The sequence below is a fragment of the Girardinichthys multiradiatus genome, chromosome 18, assembly GCF_021462225.1.
Source record: "Girardinichthys multiradiatus isolate DD_20200921_A chromosome 18, DD_fGirMul_XY1, whole genome shotgun sequence".
Taxonomy (NCBI): domain Eukaryota; kingdom Metazoa; phylum Chordata; class Actinopteri; order Cyprinodontiformes; family Goodeidae; genus Girardinichthys; species Girardinichthys multiradiatus.
The window spans coordinates 1,768,033-1,794,034 of record NC_061810.1 but is presented as its reverse complement, the minus strand read 5'-3'; the positions used below and the strand labels follow the sequence as shown (position 1 = coordinate 1,794,034).

The 26,002-nt window shown below is 43.1% G+C and overlaps 1 protein-coding gene and 1 long non-coding RNA gene across 5 annotated transcripts in view; one reads left to right on the top strand and one right to left on the bottom strand.

The window, feature by feature from the left end:
• The window catches only part of bcas3 (BCAS3 microtubule associated cell migration factor), a 465,863-nt gene that overhangs the window by 82,541 nt on the left and 357,320 nt on the right, over positions 1–26,002 (bottom strand). The gene's annotated exons all lie outside the window — the stretch shown is intronic.
• LOC124883841 overlaps positions 17,693–26,002 on the top strand; it is a 36,846-nt gene continuing 28,536 nt past the window's right edge. For both annotated transcript variants that reach the window (XR_007042336.1, XR_007042337.1), the window contains exons 1-2: positions 17,693–17,727; positions 21,054–21,238. This is a non-coding gene — a long non-coding RNA (uncharacterized LOC124883841). The remainder of the gene's footprint in view (positions 17,728–21,053; positions 21,239–26,002) is intronic.

Sequence of the window (26,002 nt, the reverse complement as noted above, 5' to 3'; positions counted from 1 at the left end):
TGTTAGCAGCACTAGTTTGCATGTTCCTTCACAGTGTTTTATGGCAGCTGTAATACTGAGGCTGATGTAAAACCAGTAGGGTCACAACAGAGGTCAGGAGTTGAGTGCAATCCCAAGCCAGCACTTGGAAAGACGTCGAGAGAAGTAATTCTGGCTGTCTTGTATTATAGGTGCAAGTGAACTGTATGCACACACATACACCTATCTATCTATCTATCTATCTATCTATCTATCTATCTATCTATCTATCTATCTATCTATCTATCTATCTATCTATCTATCTATCTATCTATCTATCTATCTATCTATCTATCTATCTATCTATCTATCTATCTATCTATCTATCTATCTATCTATCTATCTATCTATCTATCTATCTATCTATCTATCTATCTATCTATCTGTCTGTCTGTCTGTCTGTCTGTCTGTCTGTCTGTCTGTCTGTCTGTCTGTCTGTCTGTCTGTCTGTCTGTCTGTCTGTCTGTCTGTCTGTCTGTCTGTCTGTCTGTCTGTCTGTCTGTCTGTCAGCACATTTCAGTAGCAAGACAATTCAAAGTCCTGTACATAACAAAAAGAGAAAGAGACTTATTAGGAAAAGTACATTGCAGTGGCATAAAGGTAATTAAATAATAAACAAACACAAATACTTAAAGAGAATCATGTTTGGTTCTGGTTCTGGGTATGCAGAGTAGATTTGAGCCAGATGACCTGAGAGGTCTAGCTGGTTGATCCACTGACAACAAGTCTGTAATGTATTTTGGTGCTAAGCCATTCAGTGATTTATAGACTAACAGAAGTATGTTAAAGTCTATTCTCTGAGCTACAGGGAGCCAGTGTAAGGACTTTAGAACCGGGGTGTTGTGCTCCACTTTCTTAGTTCTAGTGAGGACGCGGGCAGCAGCGTTCTGGATCAACTACAGCTGTCTGATCCACGTTTTAGGCAGACCTGTGAAGACACCGTTGTAGTAATCAATTCTACTAAAGATGAACGCATGAATTAGTTTTTCAAGGTCCTGCTGAGACATTAGTCCTTTAATCCCGGAGATGATAGAAGGCCGACCTTGTTACTGTCTTTATGTGCCTTTAAGGTTCAGGTCTGATTCCATCACTACACCCAAATTTCGAGCCTGATTGGTGGTTTCTAGCTGTATTAACTGAAGCTGTTTGCTAACTTTTAAACGCTCTTCCTTTGGCCCCAAAAAATTATTACTTCAGTTTTGTTTTGATTCAGTTGAAGAAAATCTTGGCACATCCATCCATTGATTTCTTCTAAGCATTTACCAAACGCAGAATGGGTTCATAGTCACCTGGTGACATTGTAATGTAAAGCTGTGTGTTGTCTGCATAGTTATTATAACATATTTTGTTGTTTATTATAATCTGAGTTAGGGGGAGCATGTAGATATTGAATAGGAGGACCCTAAGATGGACCCTTGGGGAACGCCATTTGTGATTTTTGTGGTCTGTGTTGTAAAGTTACCTACTGAGCACCTGTCCTTCAAGTAGGATTTAAACCAATCAAGTGCTGTTCCAGAAAGGCCGACCCAGTTTTCCAGGCTCTCTAATAAAATGGAGTGATCCATAGTGTCGAATGCTGCGCAAAGGTCCAATAATACCAGCACTGTGGTTCTTCCACAGTCTGCACTTATACGGATGTCATTGAACACCTTGACAGGAGCAGTCTCTGTACTGTGGTGAGCAGGAAGCCTGACTGGAAGACATCGAAGCGGTTGGTCATTGTTAGGATGTTCTTTCAAGACTCTTTGGAAAACCATTCCAGGTGACCACCTCATGAAGCTCATAGAGAGAATGCAAAGAGAGCAAAGCAATAATCAAAACAAAGGGTGACTATTTTGAAGAATCTAAAATATAAAACTGTTTGGAGTTATTTCACACCTGTTGTTTACTACACAATTCCCTGTGTGTTCATTCATAGGTTTGTTGCCTTTAGTGAGAATCATGAAGAGTCATGAAAAATAAAGAGACCCATTAAGTGAGGAAGTGTGTCTAAAACGTTTGGCTGGTAGTGTATGTATATACATATATACATATGTATATATGTGTATATATATATATATACAGACGAAGGTGGAGACCTCAGCGGCCCGATCCCCGTATGCTTAGGCTGGCTCTAGGGACGTGGAATGTCACCTCGCTGGGGGGGAAGGAGCCTGAACTTGTGCGGGAGGTTGAGAGATATCGACTAGAAATAGTCGGGCTCGCCTCCACGCACACCGTGGGCTCTGGAACCCATCTCCCTGACAGGGGTTGGACTCTCTTCTACTCTGGAGTGGCCCACGGGGAGAGGCAGCGGTCTGGTGTGGGTTTGCTTGTTGCCCCCCAGCTCAGCCGTATCGTGTTGGGGTTTACCCCAGTGGATGAGAGGGTCGCATCCCTGCGCCTTCGGGTTGGGGATAGGTCTCTGACTGTCGTCTCGGCCTATGGGCCGAGCGGTAGTGCGGAGTACCCGGCCTTCTTGGTGTCCCTGTCGGGGGTGCTGGATAGTGCCCCTCCCGGGGACTCCATTATTCTGCTGGGGGACTTCAACGTCCACGTGGGTATCGACAGTGACACCTGGAGAGGCGTGATCGGGAGGAATGGCCTCCCCGATCTGAATCCGAGTGGTGTTTTGTTATTGGACTTCTGTGCTAGTCACGGATTGTCCATAATGAACACCATGTTCAAACATAAGGGTGTCCATCAGTGCACTTGGCACCAGGACACCCTAGGCAGGAGGTCGATGATCGACTTTGTTGTCGTATCATCAGACATTCGGCCACATGTTTTGGACACTCAGGTGAAGAGCGGGGCTGAGCTGTCCACTGATCACCACCTGGTGGTGAGTTGGATTTGCTGAAGGAGGAGAAAGCCGGACAGACTTGTCAGGCCCAGGCGCATAGTGAGGGTCTGCTGGGAACGCCTGGCGGAGCCCTTGGCCAGGGATGTATTCAACTCCCGCCTCCGGGAGAGCTTTGACCAGATCCCGGGGGATGTTGGAGACATAGAGTCTGAGTGGACCATGTTCTCCGCATCTATTGTCGATGCTGCTGCCCGTAGCTGCGGCCGTAAGGTCTGCGGTGCCTGTCGCAGCGGCAATCCCAGAACCTGGTGGTGGACACCGGCAGTAAGGGATGCTGTCAAGTTGAAGAAGGAGTCTTATCGGCTGTGGTTGGCTTGTGCGACTCCTGAGGTGGCTGACGGGTACCGTGAGGCCAAGCGTGCTGCGGCCCGGGCTGTGGCGGAGGCAAAAAACCTGGGCCTGGGAGGAGTTCGGTGAGGCCATGGAGAAGGACTACCGGTTGGCCTTGAAGCGATTCTGGCATACCATCCAGCGCATCAGGAGGAGGAAGCAGTGCTTCGCCAACACTGTTTATAGTGGGGGTGTGAGGCTGCTGACCTCGACTGAGGACATTATCGGGCGGTGTAAGGAGTACTTCGAGGATCTCCTCAATCCTGCCATCACGCATTCTGTGGTGGAAACAGAGCCTGGGGACTCGGGATGGGACTCCTTCATCACCCAGGCTGAAGTCACCGAGATGGTTAAAAAGCTCTGCGGTGGCAAGGCTTCGGGGGTGGATGAGATCCGCCCTGAGTACCTCAAATCTCTGGATGTTGTGGGGCTGTCATGGTTGACACGCCTCTTCAACATTGCGTGGGGGTCAGGGACAGTGCCTCTGGACTGGCAGACTGGGGTGGTGGTCCCCCTTCATAAGAAGGGGGATCGGAGGGTGTGTTCCAACTACAAGGGGATCACAATCCTCAGCCTCCCTGTTAAGGCCCACACCAGGGTATTGGAGAGGAGAGTCCGACCGATAGTCGAACCTCGGCTTCAGGAGGAGCAGTGTGGTTTTCGTCCCGGCCATGGAACACTGGACCAGCTCTATACCCTCTACAGGGTACTCGAGGGTTCATGGGAGTTTGCCCAACCGGTTCACATGCGTTTTGTGGACCTGGAGAAAGCATTTGACTGTTCCTCGTGATGTCCTGTGGGGGGTGCTCCAGGAGTATGGAATCGGGGGCCCTTTATTAGGGGCCATCCGGTCCCTGTACGAGCGGAGCACGAGTTTGGTCTGCATTGCCGGCACTAAGTCGGACCTGTTCCCGGTGCATGTTGGACTCCGGCAGGGCTTCCCTTTGTCACCGGTCCTGTTCATAACTTTTATGGAAAGGATTTCTAGACGCAGCCAAGGGCCGGAGGGGGTCTGGTTTGGAGACCAGTGGATTTCGTCTCTTCTTTTTGCAGATGACATGGTCCTGCTGGCCCCCTCTAGCCAAGACCTACAGCATGCGCTGTGGCGGTTTGTAGCCGAGTGTGAAGCGGCTGGGATGAAGATCAGCTCCTCCAAGTCAGAGGCCATGGTACTCGACCGGAAAAGGGTGGCTTGTCCTCTTCAGGTTGGAGGGGAGTTCCTGCATCAAGTGGAGGAGTTTCAGTATCTCGGGGTCTTGTGAGTGAGGGAAGAATGGAGCGGGAGATCGACAAACGGATCGGTGCGGCGGCCGCAGTAATGGGGGCAGGGTGCCGGTCCGTTGTGGTGAAGAGAGAGCTGAGCCAAAAAGCGAAGCTCTCGATTTACCGGTCAGTCTACGTTCCTACCCTCACCTATGGCCATGAACTTTGGGTCATGACCGAAAGAACGAGATCCCGGATACAAGCGGCTGAAATGAGCTTCCTCCATAGGGTGGCTGGGCACTCCCTTAGAGATAGGGTGAGGAGCTTGGTCATCCAGGAGGGGCTCGGAGTAGAGCCGCTGCTCCTCCACATCGAGAGGAGCCAGTTGAGGTGGCTCAGGCATCTATACCGGATGCCTCCTGGACGCCTTCCTCGGGAGGTGTTCCAGGCATGTCCCATCGGGAGGAGGCCCAGGGGACGGCCAAGGACACGCTGGAGGGACTATGTCTCTCGGCTGGCCTGGGAACGCCTTGGGCTCCCCCCGGAGGAGCTGGAAGAGGTGTCTGTGGAGAGGGACATCTGTGAGTATCTGCTGCCCCCGCGACCCGGTCCCGGATAAGCGGAAGACGACGAGTACGAGTACGAGTATATATATACACACACACACACATACACACACATATATATATATATATATATATATATATACAGGTCCTTCTCAAAATATTAGCATATTGTGATAAAGTTAATTATTTTCCATAATGTCATGATGAAAATTTAACATTCATATATTTTATATTCATTGCACCCTAGCTGAAATATTTCAGGTCTTTTATTGTCTTAATACGGATGATTGTGGCATACAGCTCATGAAAACCCGAAATTTCTGTCTCACAAAATTAGCATATTTCATCCGACCAATAAAAGAAAAGTGTTTTTAATACAAAAAACGTCTCCCCAGCCTAAACACGCCCTTCTCCCCAGTCTTCCTCCAGACTCTGGCACCTTGATTTCCGAATGACATGCAGAATTTGCTTTCATCTGAAAAAAGTACTTTGGACCACTGAGCAACAGTCCAGTGCTGCTTCTCTGTAGCCCAGGTCAGGCGCTTCTGCCGCTGTTTCTGGTTCAAAAGTGGCTTGACCTGGGGAATGCTGCACCTGTAGCCCATTTCCTGCACACGCCTGTGCACGGTGGCTCTGGATGTTTCTACTCCAGACTCAGTCCACTGCTTCCGCAGGTCCCCCAAGGTCTGGAATCGGCCCTTCTCCACAATCTTCCTCAGGGTCCGGTCACCTCTTCTCGTTGTGCAGCGTTTTCTTCCACACGTTTTCCTTCCCACAGACTTCCCACTGAGGTGCCTTGATACAGCACTCTGGGAACAGCCTATTCGTTCAGAAATGTCTTTCTGTGTATTACCCTCTTGCTTGAGGGTGTCAATAGTGGCCTTCTGGACAGCAGTCAGGTCGGCAGTCTTACCCATGATTGGGGTTTTGAGTGATGAACCAGGCTGGGAGTTTTAAAGGCCTCAGGAATCTTTTGCAGGTGTTTAGAGTTAACTCGTTGATTCAGATGATTAGGTTCATAGCTCGTTTAGAGACCCTTTTAATGATATGCTAATTTTGTGAGATAGGAATTTTGGGTTTTCATGAGCTGTATGCCAAAATCATCCGTATTAAGACAATAAAAGACCTGCAATATTTCAGTTAGTGTGCAATGAATCTAAAATATATGAATGTTAAATTTTCATCATGACATTATGGAAAATAATGAACTTTATCACAATATGCTAATATTTTGAGAAGGACCTGTATATACACACACATATCGTGTATTTAACTGCTGTTTTTGCATGTGTAAATGATATGATCAATAAACAGAAGCACGTCACTGATTATGTGCCCCTCTGCTCCTTCCCCTCCCCTCTTGTCATCCCCCACACACACTATAGGCACTCCAGTGCGCGCCCCCTTAAGAACGCACTGGAGCACAATTGTTTTCATTTGAGTCATATTGTCATCTGATGACAGGGAGCTAAAGATGGAGAGGCAGAAATGAAAGCTCTCGGGTGCACAAAACAGAAAACGGAAGAGGGAGAAAGATGTCGTAGGGATAAAAAAAGTTTGACAAAGTGGTTGAAAGACAGTAGGCAAGTAATGTCAGTGTATCAAGAGGATATTCAGGTTAGCTAAAGCTACTACTACTTGTCTAGCAACTGTGTACTGATCAATGTTTATAATATAACAGATCATGACAAGAGAAATAAAGGTATTTGTTTGTGGTTAATTGTTGTTCAGAAAGTAATCATTTGTTTTACTAGATAGTGAATTATAAAACAGATCAATTATAGAACATGGGAGTGATACACAGAAGTTTAAATGTCTTCACTTGGATATAACCCTACAGTTCTACCGCGATGTATCTCATAAGTCTGATCAGATCCAGCATCCAATCAGTAACTGGTATCCAACAAGGATATCATTTAAAATTAAAATAGCATGTTTTTTTTTTATATGTGGTGTATTTGTGCCTGTAATGTGTCCACATACATCTCCGAAAGTAGGTAGTTGCGCCACTGGCTATAAACCAACAGGGTAATCAGAGATTAGGTTCTGTGTCTAATTGCTGCTTTGCCTGGTATTGTGCTAAACTGGTTTAGATCTAACTTGACAGATGTGGACTACTTTGCGTCATATGGCAGTTACAAATCTAAGCGAACAAATATAGCATTTAGGGTTCCTCAACGTTTCATTCTCGGGTGACTTTTATTAAGAGACTACATGCTTCCCCTAATAGGCATTACAAGGTAGTACAACATCTTTACATACGTACACTGATGACACACAACTTTATATCCAAGTCATTATTAAGACAGAAAATTAGGATGAAGATATCTTAATAAGTGACATCACGTCTTGCTAGAAAAGAGAGTCAAGAGATGTAAGCAGGGTGAGGTAACCATATGCAGATGGAACCTGTGAGTGAGTGTGTGTGTGTGTGTGTGTGTGAGTGTGTGTGTGTGTGTGTGTGTGTGTGTGTGTGTGTATACGTGCATACACTGGCAGATGCAGGAAGGTTCCTGCAGAGAAAGAGCAGGACATGTCATCTGCTGTGGCCACAGCATCAAAAAACACACACACACATATACACTCACATACATGCACGCACGCACACATCAAAGCATGTGTGGCTTGCTCATTCTAGCACTGTTGTGGTGTGTGAAAACAAATAACAGCATCACACATTCAGACACACAAGTACACACACCCGTATACAATTTCTCTGACTCACTCTTACGAACACACACTAACATACACATATGCAGTATAATCAGTCCGATTTGTGCATATAAACAGAAACACATACACACTGACGAGACCCACATAATTGGTCATTTCAGCACTGAGACCACAGCTAATACAGTAAATGACAGAGAAGGACTAGGAGAGTGCCAATCTAAATGTGACACTGATTTCTGTAGCATGTGTCTGTGAGTGTGTTTGTGTGTATGTGTCGTGTTTACTGCCCATACACCATGACTGTGCAGGCTGGGACACAGATGTTGGTGTGGCCGCTGTGCTGTTTGGTTCACCGTCCCGACCTACTGTGGTTCAAAGATACATGTTCAGTCTTATGATGAGATACATGCATGGAGCACTGTCCTTAAATAACATGGTTGTGGTGCTGGAAACTCTGACCAAAGTGTCAGTGGAAGCATCAAAGCAGTGTAATGAGAGAGCAGAGAAAAACCAGTCAACAAGGCAGCTCACACCAGTCCAAAACCTAGGAATATACTGTACAATGTGCTGACTACGCTGTCCGCTCAAAAGGCTGAACATGCAAATGTGTGTCTGTATGTGTTTAAGTGCGAAGGACATTAGATAATTTGGCTGAGCTCAAGGATTTAAAGCAGTCCTTACCAAGATGTGCTCTTTTAAAGAAACTTTTAAAAACCCACAGTTCCTGTTCAGAACTCTCCTCTAATCCCCTGCAGCTGAGGCAGAGAGCCATGGACCCTGAGTGGGTCTGCTGGATGAGGTTTTTTTCTGAAGAAAAAGACAGTTTATCTTCACTACTTTTAGCTAAAAAGAGAGTTATTTGGTTCTGGAAAGAAAGATCTAGAAAATGCCCTGGGATGAGTCGTAATGATCTTGTGGTCAACAAACAGAAATGAGTTTAAATGTGTACTGACTGCTACCAAAAAACTTTGTTTGTCACCATTCTGTGTTTTTTCAATAAATAACCCCTTTTTTAAGAATAAGCTCCTAAACACAACTGGGGAAACTATTGCTCATTCCCCAGAATCAGTGGCTACATAACCAAGCCATTTTCATAGTTACCATAGCAATGAAACTCCTCAGAGCTCAGTAAGCCAACTATAGCTTACTGCCTAACCTTAATCAAGCTAGTCTTAGGCTTACATTGACTCAGACATCCATATAATGAAACAAATTGAAAGAAACAACAACCATACTTCTCACATCTAAGGCTATCTTGTTGCAGTAGTATAGGATTTTGTATTCAGTTTTAATAGTAAATACTAAAACTGAATTGAATTGTATTGAATGATCAATTTTGTGCAGCAAAATTGAATGATCAGCTCAATAGGTTTAGGCTTTTGCTGCACAAAAACGTATGGGCGTTGCAAAGCTCGTTTATCACATGCCCACTTAGAATAGGAAGTCACATGTTTCACTGTTAGATGTCCTCCTTTTAAACTCCACATTCAAGGTTCAAGCACTCTCTGATGACACAGAAGGTCATGTTAATTCCTACCCTGAACAGTGACTGTTGGCTGGACTGTGTGGGCATGGCAGAGTGTCAAATTGTGATATCTCGCAGTTTACATACAGTCGGCTCTTAATCACACATGCATGAAGCGATTTGCTCCAACCTGGATATGTATGATCTTTGTCAAACATTTTATTTGGATTACATTGGAATTTGACTCAACTGCCCCTTTTAGAATATTTCAAATGGCTATATCTCTCTGATACATCAACGGCTCTGCACCAAATTTTGCGTGCATCATCATGGACGACTGTTCAACATGTTGCATGTTGAACAGTCGTCCACGACAGTGTCTGGAAGGTCGTGTATCTGTCAAATGTTGAACACGTCTTGCCAGAGCAGAACTAATCCTGGTCAAAGGTATTGGGAAATCTTGCTAGTGGCGACAGGTGCAACTGAGCGGAGGGTGGGCCGGTAGCATGGAGGTGGCAATGCGAGATTTTTGTGGTCACAACACAGTGTTTCGACCCCAGCAATGGATTTCAACAATTAAAGGATGGAATTTTCAAAATAAATCACAGTAACCTACTCCTAACTCAGCCCAGGAACAGAAGGACAGCGGACTTCCCATGACATCACTGTTTGAATAAAAACCCCGCGTTCAAACAAACAGACCTCTTCCACACAAGTCCCCAGCGGAGCTGGAAGGAGGGACAGCTAATGTGTCCTTGCTGGCAAGCAGACATAACTCTTCAACTTAGATCCCGAGTGACTGCAATCACAGGCAACAAAATTAAGTAATGATTTGCGGTTCGAGTATCCGGCATTCATTAATATAAAGGGTGTAATGAGACAAGCTTGACTTAGTGGATTTCCCCCATGGCCTGGAAAAGGAGGCCGGGAACGCATCACACTCCTTCCTGCGTGCAGGTCCAGGTACGAGAGATACCCCACCGCATCGCGGCCACTCAAGGAGTCGAACGTGCCTTTGTCGCACGGTTCGGCCAGGCCAGCTAAAGCCCTTCCCCACAGCTATGGAGGTTTTTCCTCAACGCCCTGGAAACTTCTCCTCAGCACAGTTCACGTAAGAGGTAGTGTTTTGGCATAGACAATTGGTTTAGAGTTAAATAATCTAAATGGTGTTTGTTTAATGACGTTTGTTTTTGTTCGTGTTGAGAAACTCAGCTACAGTAAGTGCTAGCAGACTAGCACTCAGCTAAGGATGTGTTCTGTGTGGTTTTTAAACACAGAAGATCGGCCATAATATGCCGTCCACGCTTATACATTTCAACCCTTTTATTAGTGGATCTCAAGTGTGAGCCAAACATCAGCTCCCTCATCAAGAAAGCCCAGCAGAGGATGTTCTTCCTGTGGCAGCTGAAGAAATTCAACCTGCCAAAGACTATGATGGTGCACTTCTACACAACCATCATTGAGTCCATCTTCACCTCCTCCATCACCATCTGGTACGCCGCTGCTACGGCCAAGGATAAGGGCAGGCTGCAGCGTGTCATTCGGTCTGCTGAGAAGGTGATTGGCTGCAGTCTACTGTCGCTCCAGGAACTGTACACCTCCAGGACCCTGAAGCGGGCAGGGAAGATTCTGGCTGATCCCTCCCACCCCGGTCACAGACTCTTTGAGACTCTCCCCTCTGGCAGGAGGCTGCGGTCCATCCGGACCAAAACTTCACGCCACAAGAACAGTTTTTTCCCATCTGCCACCAGCCTGGTTAACAAAGCCCGAAAACCACCCTGACACTCTCCCTTTCCCCCCCCCCCCCTTTTTTTGCTGACAGGACACCTGTAACCTGTAACTCTATGCGTTACATTAACGCTCAGCTTGGACTCCTGCTTTACTTGCACTGCCATACTTGCACAATAATCACCTGCACTGTTGTATTGCTCTTGCATCTTATACTGCTCTATATTTACTCTCACTCACTTAAAACTGTGCACATATATTTATATTATATTGTAGATATGTTTATACTGTTTAATTTGTACTGTATTGCACCGACTACACCAAAACAAATTCCTTGTATGTCCAAAAACGTACTTGGCAATAAAGCTTTTCTGATTCTGATTCTGAACTAGGTGCCATATATGTTGATGCATGTGTGCATCTGCAGCCTAAGTGTTCATAAATCAAATCTCCTGCTGTGGATGTGCCTCCACCCCTGCTGTGCAAATTTGTCCAATTAGCCACGGGCCCTGGGGGGAGTGTGTGAGCATGAAGACACACACCCACGCACACTCTTGCAGACCCCTACAATCCAGTGTGAAATGGGGCCTTCACACAGTGTGAGGATTAGGCGACAATAAAATGCATTTCACGGCTGTAGTGCTTTACAGGACTTGCCTCCATCGTGCTATTGGCCCTAACACAGCCACTGCTCCACCCTTTTAATCTCTGCCCCTTCCATTGAAACACATGCACATGCTGAACAAATCCACACCCTGGGGGAGTCTGAGCAAGATGTTTGTCCAAATGAAGTTGTACACGTCCATCTCTGGCAGCAGATTAGTGGTAGGTTGTCATGAACAGACCATAAGGCTGATGACGGATAGTTTATTTCTCAGTTTATCACCTTTCTTTCTCTTCAGGAACAAACAAATAAAAAACAACCTTTTTACCATAGTGGTGGATGCTGTGGCATTTTTAAAATAGTAGTAGTTCATTAATTGCACTATGATCTTAAATATTATTTTTACTAGTGCATAAATTGTTGCATATGCTGGAGTATGAAAACAGCATTTTTTTCAGTTTAAATCCTACTCTGACTTAGTGGCATGTGTTTAATGAATCTAAATTTACATCTCTAACCTGCAGAGTCCAAACTTGTTTGTTTTGACCCTACGATATGGAGGTGGTGGTGGAGGTCTGAAGCATCTTCAGTCACTTTTATTATGTTAAAAGGATATAAACTTTGTGGGGCTAGATAGGAGGTCACACACAACGTGGATTGTACCAGGTATGAGTGTGACGGCAGGCCCAGAAAGGATCCTGTCGCAGTAAGAAAACACGCAGACAAACCAAGAAGCCTAACAATAATGACATGAACACACACAGCTTTTTGTCTCATTATGATTGCCCATTTAAAAGATGTCATCAAACTATTTTGGACATCAGAGAGACAATAGAATTCAAAATTTTTGCTTCACAAATGAATTCAGTTTGAAAATCTGGTCATATCATGTGGAATGTTTGATTGATTGCTTGAATTATTCCTGAATGAAAAAGAACTTGTGATCATTCTTGTGCTTAAATTTTCACTTTACTGCTCCTGTTTTTCAGTGTGTATCAGTGGAATGCTTACTTTAAGGCTTGCCTTTTCCTCAGATACTGACTTGATTCGATGTTGTATGTGTCTGTAAATTTGTGTGTGTGTATGAGTGGGTGTGTGTGTGTGTGTGTGTGTGTGTGTGTGTGTGTGTGCGTGTGTATGCGGATGCAGACAGTAGTCCTGCAGTGCTGGACACATTTAAGGCTCTTATACGAAGGATTATCCAGGACGGCCAAGGGGTCTTAGCTTCAACACACAGGGTGTCACTGGATGGGTCGGGGGGTGGGGTTCTGTTTGAGATTTTGGCCGTGTCACAGTATAATGATAAAAATGTGCAAACTATCCATTTGGTTTAAAAGAAAAAGACAAAGCAACAACTGTTGATACTGCTGCATTAATAAGCATAGAATTTACAATACAATTGATTGATATATGATTATAGCTATAATATTATCTATAATCATTATTTAAAGTAATTTTGATATGTAGAAATGAAAACCAAGCAGATTGCATCGAGTCACTAACTTGCAGGAGTCACTCCTGGATGAGCATGTAGAGACAGTGCACAGTAGCTTGCATTGACTTTGCAGCAATCCCTCATACTGAGCATGCAGGTAAAGACAGTGGGGAGGAAAAACACCCTTTTAACAGAAAGAAACCTCCAGCAGAACCAGAACCAGGCTCAGTGTGAGCGGCCATCTGCCATGACCGACTGGGGGTTTGAGAGAACAGAGCAGAGACAAAAAAGAACACAAAAGCACTGATCCAGGAATACTTTCTATGGGAAAGAAAAGTGAAACATTAATGGTTCATCTAGGAAAGAAAGACAGCTAAGCAGATTAACTCTGAGCCAGTTTTCAAGTCTTGAGTATGAAAGAGAGCACAGACAGTTAGTCACAGTAAAAGCTCATCCAGGAGCTATGACCAGGAGAGACAGGGTTAAACACTGAAAGAATGGGCCAAGTGTGTCATCTGTAGAAGGTGAGCAATAAGTTGTTGGCAGAGACAGCTTGGCCGATGTTCCCCTATAGGGAGGTGCCACAGCTAAACACAGAGTCAGGCCAGATGTAGCTTCTAAAATGAGAAGAAACAGATGTACACAAAGATCTAAACAAATATAATAAACACCAATTACATTTAGAAAACGTTTGTTAGTAAATGTATTTAATACATTTAATAAGTCTTTTTTGCTGCTCTCATAAAGTAACTTTGGGAGACTAACATGCTGATGTTAGCTTGCTGATTTTTAAAGTCAATAACAACCATGCAGTAGGATGATTACCTCCCTAACAGACATGCTAGCTCTTGTAGCTTGATGCAAAAATGTGTTTAAAAATAACAGAACCTATTGTCCAAGCTGAGACTGCGTTTTCCGAAAAACTTTTTCTGAATGACTAAATAACTCTTTGAGATCTCAGAAACAAATTTAAAAAATTTACTTTTTAAAATCAAAACAGAAGACACTAAAAAACAAAAATGGAAATAATTTTGGATTATTAGTTAAAGTGATGAAACATACGCCAGTCCATCACAGTTGCCCAGCGATGGACTGGCGACCTGTCCAGGGTGCACCCAGCCTCTCGCCCGTAGACTGCTAGAGATAGGACCCAGCTACCCCGTGACCCACTATGGAAGAAGTGGGTATAGAAAATGAATGGATGGATGGTGATGAAATGAAGAAAGGAAAAAGACCCAAGGATATTTGTATGTGTAAATAAACATAGAAGAAGAAAAGTAGTTTCTTCTTCTATGTTCTATGATTAAATTTATATAAATGGTAATGAATCAATCAATCAATCAATCAGTATTGGTCGATGAAAATAAAAAAAAACCTTATAAAATGGAAAAGAAACCAAGTCAAAAAGAGTTGAATAAAGAACAAAAAGGAAAAATGAGATGATCCTCTGCTTTTTTTGTCAGTGCCTACAGCCTGATGAAAAACTGCTGTTTGTGTATGCGTGTGATTTGACGGATCTGAGGGGGTGTTATCAGGCGAGGTTAATCGGCCTAAACCTGGTGCTAATGTCTTGCTGGGGGTGTGGAAGAGATTAATAAGGACCCGCTCCAAAAGGCTTTAGCTGGCTCGCTAAGATTCTTAACCCAACTAACCTCCTTTGGCGCAACCTGAAATCCAAAATGAGTGTCTCTGGATGTTAAAACAGAAAAATATTCACACCAGTCAGATTTCCTAAAACATGATCAGTTAGACTTTTTGGATTTCCCATAACTAGTTGCTTGATGTTGCTTTACCATTCTCTACTTTTTATTTTTGTTTACAATATTATATATTTTCATTTATTTTTAGGAGCTGTAAATAATAATCCCCTAAAAAGAAATGAAATGAATAAGTTTTAAGTACTGCACTTTATAGCAAAGAAAGAAATAGGGAGACTTTAATCCATGACAAAAACTCTTAGAGGCCAGTTGTCTGTGGTATTAGGAAGGATGTTGGGAAAATGTGTAAAGACTACTAACTAGAGCTCATACCCCATGACAATCTCTCCCACTGTCCTCCTTACTCCAAACCTATTATACATATAAAACGGATCTTGTCTTAAACCATTTTAATTTGACTTGTTTTTCAAGCAGAAAACTACGAATTAGGAAGTGACTAAAGGCGTCTCCTAATATTACTATAATATCAGAGAAGATGTCGAAACCGTTGCAAATTGTTAATAATTCGTCTCACAGATGCATTCATTTGAACATTCTATTTCAGTCTTTTAAATTGCTTTATCACTTTGCCCCTTTCTATCCCAAAATTCATTAAAGTATTACCTAATCCCATGTTAATGTTAAGTATCTGTAAGTGGATGAATGTAATTTAGTTGTGTCCGGAGTGTTGTGATGGAGGAACAGGCCCTGACCTCATCTCTGCTGGCTGGGATTGAGACATAAATCTGGATCATTACTGATTCCCAACAACAGCTCGCCTCCTCTCCCTCTGGTAGGGAGGGAATTTGCTGCTTTTGTTTACTCCACATACACAAAGCTAACTGACAATTAAAGGTGGAAAGCAGCAATTACAGACTGCAGCTCTCAATAGCTAATCTTGTGACTTTAATATCAGTAGTTTTAATCAAACTCAGTACAAGTGATTGTGGGTGTTTTATGTTTTAAAGGGATTTTATTCAGGACTTTTGGAAATATCATGCATCAGTCTAATCAACAAATCTGAATCTTAATCATAGTCATGGAACAAAGAGCTATTTAATTAAATAAAGTTAAATCTAAATCTAAAATGACTTACAGATCTATTAAAATAGTCAGGAAAAACAACAGAAATGCTAAAACAATTAAAAAAAAATCTTTACATGAGACAAAAGCAGAGTTTAGTTTAGAGTCATTATTATGCAAACGTGAAAATGTAACCAAAGTTTACATTGAAGAAAACTCCCTACAACTAATTTCACATGGATTTAAAAACAATTAAGTTCAACTGAAATTCTCAGTTAAATTTATTTTTCCATTATGAACTATTTTCATTTTATTTTTATTTTATTTTTATTTTTAATCAGATAAAGTCTTCTGGCTAACATTTGACATCCAGTCATCTTTAATCTCCCATTCTAAGCAGGAACACTGACCTGTGTGAGAGTGAAGAGAGAGAAAACTTACTGTGGCCTTTTGATCATTTTCCTGTCAATTTATTTGTATACTACCCATCACATTTTGTCTCCTTCCAGTTGCTTAGGTTTTTATACCGATTCATTATTGACCGCATAGTTGACCGCAGCTTTAAAAGGTGCTGTGCCCCCTCTCTGCTTTGTAATATAGGGCTGGTTGAGATAAATTGTGTTTTGGTTGCCCCCTAATGAGAGAGTTCCTGACCCTGTGAGGAGGCAGTGAGAGACAAGCTTTAAATCTCTACACTTCCAATAAAATCTCCGGTTCCAACTGGCTCCTCGTTTACACAAAGGCAGATGCACAAAAAGTATCCACCTGAGATACATTCTTCCATTTCGGGTGTTTGTCAGCATTTAAATTTGTGCTACTCTATTCTAAATTAAATGAACACAGATTTATCAATGATTATGGATTTAAAGGTATGGTAGCTGACTGTCTTTAAAATTAAAAACTGGGGGTTTTTAGATAAAAACTCAAGTATCTTTGACTTTATCTGAAGTCCTTAAAATAACTTAGTGTGTAGAATGTTACAGACTGAGGCATCAGCCTGATTCAGACTGGTAAATATCCCTTCTGAAAATGATCAAAAGAGATTAATGAACAAATGATGGGAGACTTAAAATAAAATCATCCAAACACACATGAATGAAATTCTAATAATACAAGTAACAGTAAAGTGTGCTCTGTAAGAAAACTTCACAGTAACCTGCATACTTATTTGACACCGCTGGTAAAGGTGTGCAAAGTAGGGCTGGGTGATATGGAAAATAAACCTGTCATGATAATATTTTTCATATCAGTCGATATCAATATATTTCAAGATATAAAAAAAACTATTTTTGTCAATCTTTAAGATTCCCTGGTACTATTTAGTGAGATCTGAAGATATCAGAAGGGTATTTGTGATTTAAATATTTTATTTTCAAAGGTTGAACATGTCATCAAACATTATTCAACTCTTTTGAATAAGTAAATTCAGAATCAGCTTTATTGACAAGCTTGTGCACACAAACAAGGCATTTCACTCCGGTACACTTTGCCGTGTGTGAAGATTTAATTTTTTGTCAATATAAATGGAAATAAAAAATATATTTTAAATATTATGGGAAGAAATTTGTGCTATCAGAAACTGAATTTGAATTGCTCTGACTGAATTTGTATTTGTGTAATTTGAAATTAAATGCATTGATTTGAAAATGAATTTCACTAAACTGAAACTGAATTTAATGGTTTGAAACTGAATTAATTTGGTTTTAAAATGTATTTCGTTGTATTAAAAATTCAGTTTGACTACTTTCACTTTCAGGTCTGTAATTTAATTTCAGTTCCAAAAGTCAGTTTTTTGTGTCACACAGATTAATCAAACACAGATTCATTGATTTACGTTTCACATCCGGTTAAACTTCCTTTACGGCACGTTGAGCTGCAGCAGTGCAGCATACATGAGTTTGGTGGATGTCAATCAGCAAGTCGAATGAGCATCTATAAGAAGTCATGTAAACAAATGATGGTCAAAAAGTAACACTTACGCTACCTGTAGCTATTAGCTAAACATGCTAGATTAGCATAGTGTGCCGCCGGTGTTACGTCGGTCTTCGTTTCTCTTGCCCTTACCTCAGCGTAACTTCTGTTGCCTAGCAACCGTGTTAGCATGAAGCGTAGAGCTGTGAAGCCGAACAAATGGAGCCTTAAGGTTAATACCGCTTTCTCTACTGTAAATAACTACAGGGTTTTTATTTACCCTTTTACATATTGCTGATGGCTTATAATGCTGTTTTGTTTTAAAATCTTATTGTTTTATGATTTGTTCATTATTTAGACATTTAAAATGTTGAAAATATTTTTTGTTTTCATGGATATAAAAATCTAACACTAGATAAAATACATTGATGACAAATACCATTTGTTTAATTTATTTGTAAAGCTTTCAACAACTTAAACACTAACATATTAACTTTAAGAGCAAAGTTTAAATCAGTTTATTTGCAGACCATAATAATAATAATAATAATAAATATAATAAATAAACCAAACATTAATATTAGATTTCATCTGACTGAATTACAGTATATCTGTTTAACTTCCACCCATTGGGGAAACCCAGCGGGAGTTTGTAAGCAATGTGCCGGGAGTCAGCTGTTCTCTCTGGGTTTAGCGCACCTCAACCCCCGGTCAGCTGACGGCTGGCGAGGCGAGCGGCTGCTGGGGCAGCGGACGAACACATCGGCGCATTTGTGTAAGCGGTATCTTGATAAACTGATCAGATATTTTAGGTTTACATAACTACATTCTCGTCTAAAAACATTTTTAATTGTTCAGTTCTTTCACAGAAAGCGCAATATATCCAATTTTATTCACAGATTTCTTCTGTCCTCCGGCCTTTGCTACTTGCGTTTGAACAATTTACTTCGATGAATGAATCATGGGATAGGGTGGGACACTGTGAATACACTGGACCCATCATTCAAATCCGGGGAAAAGGACACATTTGTTGGAACCTTGGAGATTGGACAGCATTTGTCTTCTCATCCAGGACGTTATCGGCCTACAAATGCGTCCTTCAAAAGAATGCAGTCCTGAATTTGGACACAGCAATGGTGAATGACATCCGTGAATCAGTAAATCTGTGTTTGATTAATCTCTGGCTTCAAGAACCCGGGTGTGTGACACAAAAAACTGAAATTTGGAACTGAAATTCAGACCCGAAAGTAAAAGTAATGAAACTTAATTTTCTAAACAAAGCAAAGCAGTTTTCAAAGCAAACAAATTCGGTTTTAAACCATTATATTCAATTTCAGTTTAGTTAATTTCAAATTACACAAATACAGATTCAGTCTGAGCAATTCAAATTCAGTTTCTGATGGCACACGTTTCTTCCCATAAATATACATATATACACAAGTGTCTTTACAAAAGAAGATATGTATGCTTGTTGTTCTGGACTATCAAGTGTTCATTAGAGAAACAGCCTGTGGTGAGAAACTGTCTCTGTGGTGGCTGGTTTTAGCAAACAGTGCTCTGTAGCTCATTGTCTCTGTGTCACTTTGATTTTTTTTATCATAAGGCACAGCTGTGGTCGGTTGTCACAGCTGTATAGGCATTGTTTTTGGGTAGGGGAAGAGAAGAGGTGATTGGGGCTTAGCACTCACTCTCCTCTGGGATTGTAAAGTTTTACATTCTGCGTGCTCCATTGTGTGGCACCGGTTCACGTGGTAAACGAATTGGTGGTATTTGCCGACTTTGTCAGAACATGCGCTCAACGTAACTTGCAGTGCACCCTACTTTGATTTTTTATCTGACTTTAAATAGCCAAAATACCTCCACACGACTAAAGTGCTCGGACTCTTCTTTTCAATTATGTCTTTCGCTGTGTCCTTTGTCTTTTCTTCTTTCAGGGCACTCATTTTCTATATCGGCCCTTTTTCATGTGTCTATCGAGGAAAAATTATATCGCAATATATATTGTTATCATTTTATTGCCCAGCTCAAGTGCAAAGAGCCTTAAAATAAAATAATATTTCATAAAGGTAGCATAATGACCTTCTGAAAATTTTTAAATCCCACCTTTAATTTGACTACATTTTTTTTACTTGACTTTTTTATCTGCCCTTACTTCTTAGAATGAGAGCAATAAATAGGTTTAAAACAACAGTGACAAACATGCTCAACAGGGACCAATGTTTATCTTGCCACCTTACACACTGAGGGAGATAGTTAAGGAGGTAAACATTTCTCCAAAACACACTGTTAGAAAACTGCAGCAACGTGTGGCATCTTCCAAGTCTCTAACAACTGTTAGAGACACAAAAAAGCCTTATCCATCCTACCATCATGAATATAAATGTGTAGCTTATGTCAGATGAAACTAACATCAAGCTGTTCAGCAACAATTATTTCAGGTGAATTTGGAGTAAAACGAGAACGAATATGTGGAATTGCATGACAGCACAGAGGTTATGTGCTGCTGAGGGTTTGTCTCCCAATGGCCCTGGGAACTCTGTTAGGAGTACAGTGAATATTTAAATAAAAATCCAATGGACTCTGCTAGAAAACCAAATATAGATAATCAATGAGTCTTTCAGCATTTCAACAATATCTGACCTAGTCAACACAGAAATGGTTCACCAGAAGCAAAATCAGCATGGGAAATGTGACAAGAAATGAATCGCTGTCCTGCTGACAAAAAGGCCTTGTATAAAGTATTAGCATCAGAGGTGCTAATAATTATTTCCTAGTGAATGAATAAACAAAAATTAAAAAGTTGGTTTTAATTTTAAAATGTATCGATGTAAGATGACACTACTACAATAAAATATTCCTTTATTTTTTTTATTATTATGCATCTTTACAAGGCTGTGCACATAAGTGTGAAGGGTGCTGTATACACATTCTCAGTGCAAATGCTATTTCCATAAATACCCGCATAGAGAACATCAGAAGGTGTTTTCTGAATAATGTAAAATTTGGTACATTCCAGTGCAACTCTGTGGAGCAATCTTTGGAAACTGGCAATATTTGCTTCCACCCCCTAAAAAATATGATACAAACCATTTAATATTCCTAAACAGTGGGAGCTACTGTTGGCTCAGTAGGACAGCCAGAGATGAAACACCTGGGTTCAAAGTCCAAAGGTCAGAGCACAAGAGAGAAAAAGGAGGAGCAGGTAGGATGGGGTGGATGGAGAGGTGTATGGGAAGTTATCAGGGAAAAAAGGAGAGCAGCAAGAGCTAAAAAAAAGTTTGACAGAGAAGCGGTGAAACAGAAATTAAGTCCAGTCATGATGTGCTGCAGACAAAAACACAGGAAGGGAACTGGAAGTGGAAGACCTGAGGATGCTAAGATTTATACAGTTAGAAATGAGTATATCAGAGGCATTTATTATGTCGAGATTTTTGGAGTCAAAGTTGAAAAGGCGAAACAGAATTTGTAGATATTTGGATACAGAGGAGAAAAGTGACCTAACAGTATAGAAGACAGAGTGAAAAGTGGACAGATCATCTGCTGTGTTGACCGTTACAGGGAGCAGCTAAAAGAACAGAAAGAAGAAGGGGAGGCTGGAGGTTCTCCATCAACATTTGGAACAGAGAAATGAAGCCTCTACCAGTCCAGTCTCCTGCTCACAGGATGGAGATCGATGAATGCCAGCACTTAGAGCGAAGACACACAGTGTATTGTGAAGGAACTGTCAAGCCACTGACAACAAAGTGGGTAAACACACATATAACTATTCATGACTGCATACATACATCATCACACACCTACATGTGCAGATGAGGATATGCACACACTGCCAATACACACACAGAGCAAGGCGTGTACTCGCACACACCTTTTGACATGTAGACACATCAGGCGAGTGCAGGTCTTTGGCTTGGGGAGGTGTAATATTTCAGTAATGTGATGGAGTTTGATCCATGGTGTCCAGTGTCCTATAGAGCTGCTGTTTTATTAGCACAAAGAGCACTCAGGGGCTCTCCAGTTCTCTCACTCACACACAATCACACACACATATGTGTCTGTACACTTCAATAACCACAGCAGATTCTGCAGTACAGGCTACACATGCATGTGGGGCTCAACTGTAAAACACCAATACCATCTTGGATTTGGTTGACTGAGAATGGAGTCTGAATGCAAAAGCAATGAACTTATCCAACACAATGCTCTTCCCTGAAAACTTTTACAGAACCTCAGAACAAATACAAAGCTTAAAGGCAGCAACAATTTAACACTGATCTAAAGTGGGATGCCTCCTGTAGAGGTTGCCAGTCCATTACAGGGTCAGCACAGAGACACAATCACCCATTAACATTCACACCTCACGTCCATTTAGAGTGGTCAGTTAGACTAACATGTATGTTTTTAAAGTGTAAGAACGAAACCTTAGTACCACACATGCAAACTCCACACAGACAGTGATGATGTCACCATAGACCTTCTCACTGTCAACCATGCTAACAACAGAGCTGGTCTTACAGAAACTGTTAGCGTAATGCATATGTCAGGTGTGAAATGAGAGCAGGTTGTAGTTTAAGCATAAAAGATTTTAATAGACTGAAGTTTGAATCTTCTGACTGAAGGACCTTCACTTCTCTGGATGAAAGACTCACAGGAACGAACTATCTGTTTGTGGACAAAAACATAAAAGTTGAGCCTAGATGGCACTGTGAAACACTCTGAATGTAGAACACAACTCTGCTGAAGTTTGGGAACAAACCACTTTAGTGAAGGCTAGTTGATAATGTGTTTTGAAAAGCTGTGTAACAGCAATTATTTCACATTAAACTTGATCCCTTTCTATCTTCATTAAAAGCTTCTAATGTCAATGTATCAAATCATATTTAATAGGGCAAAAACCCAGGGATGTAAAATAAAATAAAATGTCATAAAATAGTAGGCTATAAGCTTGTTGGTGACGCTCTGCAATAAATTATTTTCAATAACCACCTTAACTTTAAAATTACCTAGAGAGAAGGAAACATGCCAAACAAGTTTCCATTTGTTTGTCCCATATCAGTGCGACTGCTGACATAATAGAAGAGAAAGGCAGTGAATCAGCTGTCTGGCTGTCTGTCGGGCTGCCTGGGACCTCCACCCTACACAGTATGTTTTTCCTAGTAGACGTATTCAACATTTCACCGCCAAATCTGCGTGATGTTGATGAAGCAGAAACTCAGCTGAAAATATTTCCAAGGAAAATCACTCTGTTTCTCTTCTAGTTGGTATAAGGGCTTTAAGTGGAATAGGTATTGTACAGCTATTACTGCCATTTTCTGTATTATTAATAACAGTAATCAAAGCTATAAAGCAGAATTGGTGGCCCTCACAGCAAAGTGCCACTCAGCCTGTGTAGCGACCATGCCTGGCATCGCCGCCTCCTAGCCACTGTTGAGCCTGCCTCGCCATTCTCCACATTGCCACTAGGCAGTGCCGTGAGCAAGCATTCATACGACCTTCGTTCATGCCGAGTTGTGCTCCAGCGAAAAGTGTTAAAAAATTTGTCAAAATCTGACCTTCCTGATGGTAGCTGCACTCACTTGGTTGTTGCTAGGCAGGGCTAAAGTGGTGTCATCAATTGTCTATGCCAACGTGTTCAGCATTTGTCCACAACGAAGCATGCCAAATTTTAAGTGAATCTGATGATGTAGGAAGGATATGAAGTGGTTGAAGTTTCCTAGGGGGCACCTAGGTTTATCCAAATTTCAAAGTACTGCAATAGTTTGGAGGATGACAAAGATCAACAATATTCACTCGTACTCGTACTCGTTGTCTACCGCTTATCCAGGACCGGGACGCGGGGGCAGTAACTCAGCAGAGACACCCAGACGTCCCTCTCCCCAGACACCTCTTCCAGCTCCGCCGCGGGGAACCCGAGGTGTTTCCAGGCCAGGCGAGAGACATAGTCCCTCCAGCGTGTCCTGGGTCGTCCCCTGGGCATTCTCCCGGTGGGACGTGCCTGGAACACCTACGATGACCAAGCTCCTCACCCTATCTCTAAGGGAGTGCCCAGCCACCCTATGGAGGAAGCTCATTTCAGCCTCTTGTATCCGGGATCTCGTTCTTTCGGTCATGACCCAAAGTTCATGGCCATAGGTGAGGGTAGGAACGTAGACCGACCAGTAAATTGAGAGCTTCGCTTTTCGGCTCAGCTCTCTCTTCACCACAACGGACCGGCAAAGTGCCCCCATTACTGCTGCAGCTGCACCGATCCGTCGGTGGATCTCCCGCTCTGTTCTTCCCTCACTCGTGAACAAGACTCCGAGATACTTGAGCTCCTCCACCTGAGGCAGGAACTCCCCTCCAACCTGAAGAGGACAAGCCACCCTTTTCCGGTCGAGTACCATGGCCTTGGACTTGGAGGAGTTGATCTTCATCCCAGTTTCTTCACACTCGGCTGCGAACCGCCCCAGCACATGGTGTAGGTCTTGGCTAGAGGGGGCCAGCAAGACCACGTCATCTGCAAAAAGAAGAGACGAAATCCACTGGTCCCCAAACAAGACCCCCACCGGCCCTCGGCTGTGCCTAGAAATCCCCAGAATGTCCCCAGTCGAGGTCAGCAGCCTCCCACCCCCACTGTAAACGGTGTTGGTGAAGCACTGCTTCCCCCTCCTGAGGCACCGGACGGTTTGCCAGAATTGCTTCAAGGCCAACCGGTAGTCCTTCTCCATGGCCTCACCAAACTCCTCCCAGGCCCGGGTTTTTGCCTCTGCCACAGCCCGGGCCGCGGCATGCTTGGCCTCACGGTACCCGTCAGCCGCCTCAGGAGTCCCGCAAGCCAACCACAGCTGATAGGACTCCTTCTTCAGCTTGACAGCGTCCCTTACTGCCGGTGTCCACCACCAGGTTCAGGGATTGCCGCTGCGACAGGCACCGCAGACCTTACGGCCGCAGCTACGGGCAGCAGCATCGACAATAGATGCGGAGAACATGGTCCACTCGGACTTTATGTCTCCAACATCCCCCGGAATCTGGTCAAAGCTCTCCCGGAGGTGGGATTTGAATATATCCCTGGCCGAGGGGGGCTCCGCCAGACGTTTCCAGCGGACCCTCTCTATGCCCTTGGGCCTGTCAAGTCTGTCCGGCTTTCTCCTCCTCCAGCGGATCCAACTCACCACCAGGTGGTGATCAGTGGACAGCTCAGCCCCGCTCTTCACCTGAGTGTCCAAAACATGCGGTGGAAGGTCTGATGATACGACAACAAAGTCGATCATCGACCTCCTGCCTAGGGTGTCCTGGTGCCAAGTGCACCGATGGACATTCTTATGTTTGAACATGGTGTTAAATAACAAAGCACCACTCGGATTTAGATCGGGGAGGCCATTCCTCCTGATCACGCCTCTCCAGGTGTCACTGTCATTTCCCACGTGGGCGTTGAAGTCCCCCAGCAGAATAATGGAGTCCCCGGGAGGGGCACTATCCAGCACCCCCGACAGGGATGCCAAGTACTCCGCACTACCGCTAGGCCCGTAGGCCGAAACGACAGTCAGAGACCTGTCCCCAACCCGAAGGCGCAGGGATGCGACCCCCTCATCCACTGGGGTAAACCCCAACACAAGACGGCTGAGCTGGGGGTCAACAAGCAAACCCACCCCAGCCCGCCGCCTCTCCCCAGGGGCCACTGCGGACTAGAAGAGAGTCCAGCCCCTCTCGAGGAGATGGGTTCCAGAGCCCACGGTGTGCGTGGAGGCGAGCTTGACTATTTCTAGTCGATATATCTCGACCTCCCACACAAGCTCAGGCTCCTTTCCCCCATATTCAGTTTGGAGCAAATCGGATCATACATGTATGATTTAGAGCCAACCATACTCAAACTGCGAGATATCAAAATTCGCCATGCTGCCACACCCATATGCTTTGATGTAACAAAAAGCTTTTGTGTAACTTTTGATCCTAAATGTCTTGAGAGCGCACTGAGTGATTTTGAAGTCTGTAAGTCAAAAGCTGTAGGAGGAGTTCACTCAGATATGTAGGCTAGAAATGGCAAACATGGGGTCAATATCGCAAATTCAATCCAAAATGGCCAACTTTCTGTGAGGTTTGGACAATGGGTCCAAGTCACTTTGTTGGAGGTCCTGAGAAGTTACATGTGTGCGAAATTTCCCAATCCTTGGTCAAAGAATGGGTTGGGGCTGGTCGTTTTACTGCTTCTAGGGGCGCTGTGGAGAAATTAGGCCACACCCAACATTTAAGTCACTGGATCCCTTTAGGGGCCTGGACTAATATCAATCATATTGAATTTGATGTCAATCGAATGAAAAATGTGGAAATCAGAGGCAAACATAAGGCCATAGCATGACGTCAGGCTTCGCCACGGCCACACCCACCCCCTCCAAACCATTTAGTACTGGAGACTTACTTAGACCATCTTGCTATCTGTCACTGGGGATGGTTTCATGTTGATTAGGTGACAGAGGTTAGGTAAATGTGGACCTTCCAAATAAAACATTACACTACCTGTTTTCAGGGGG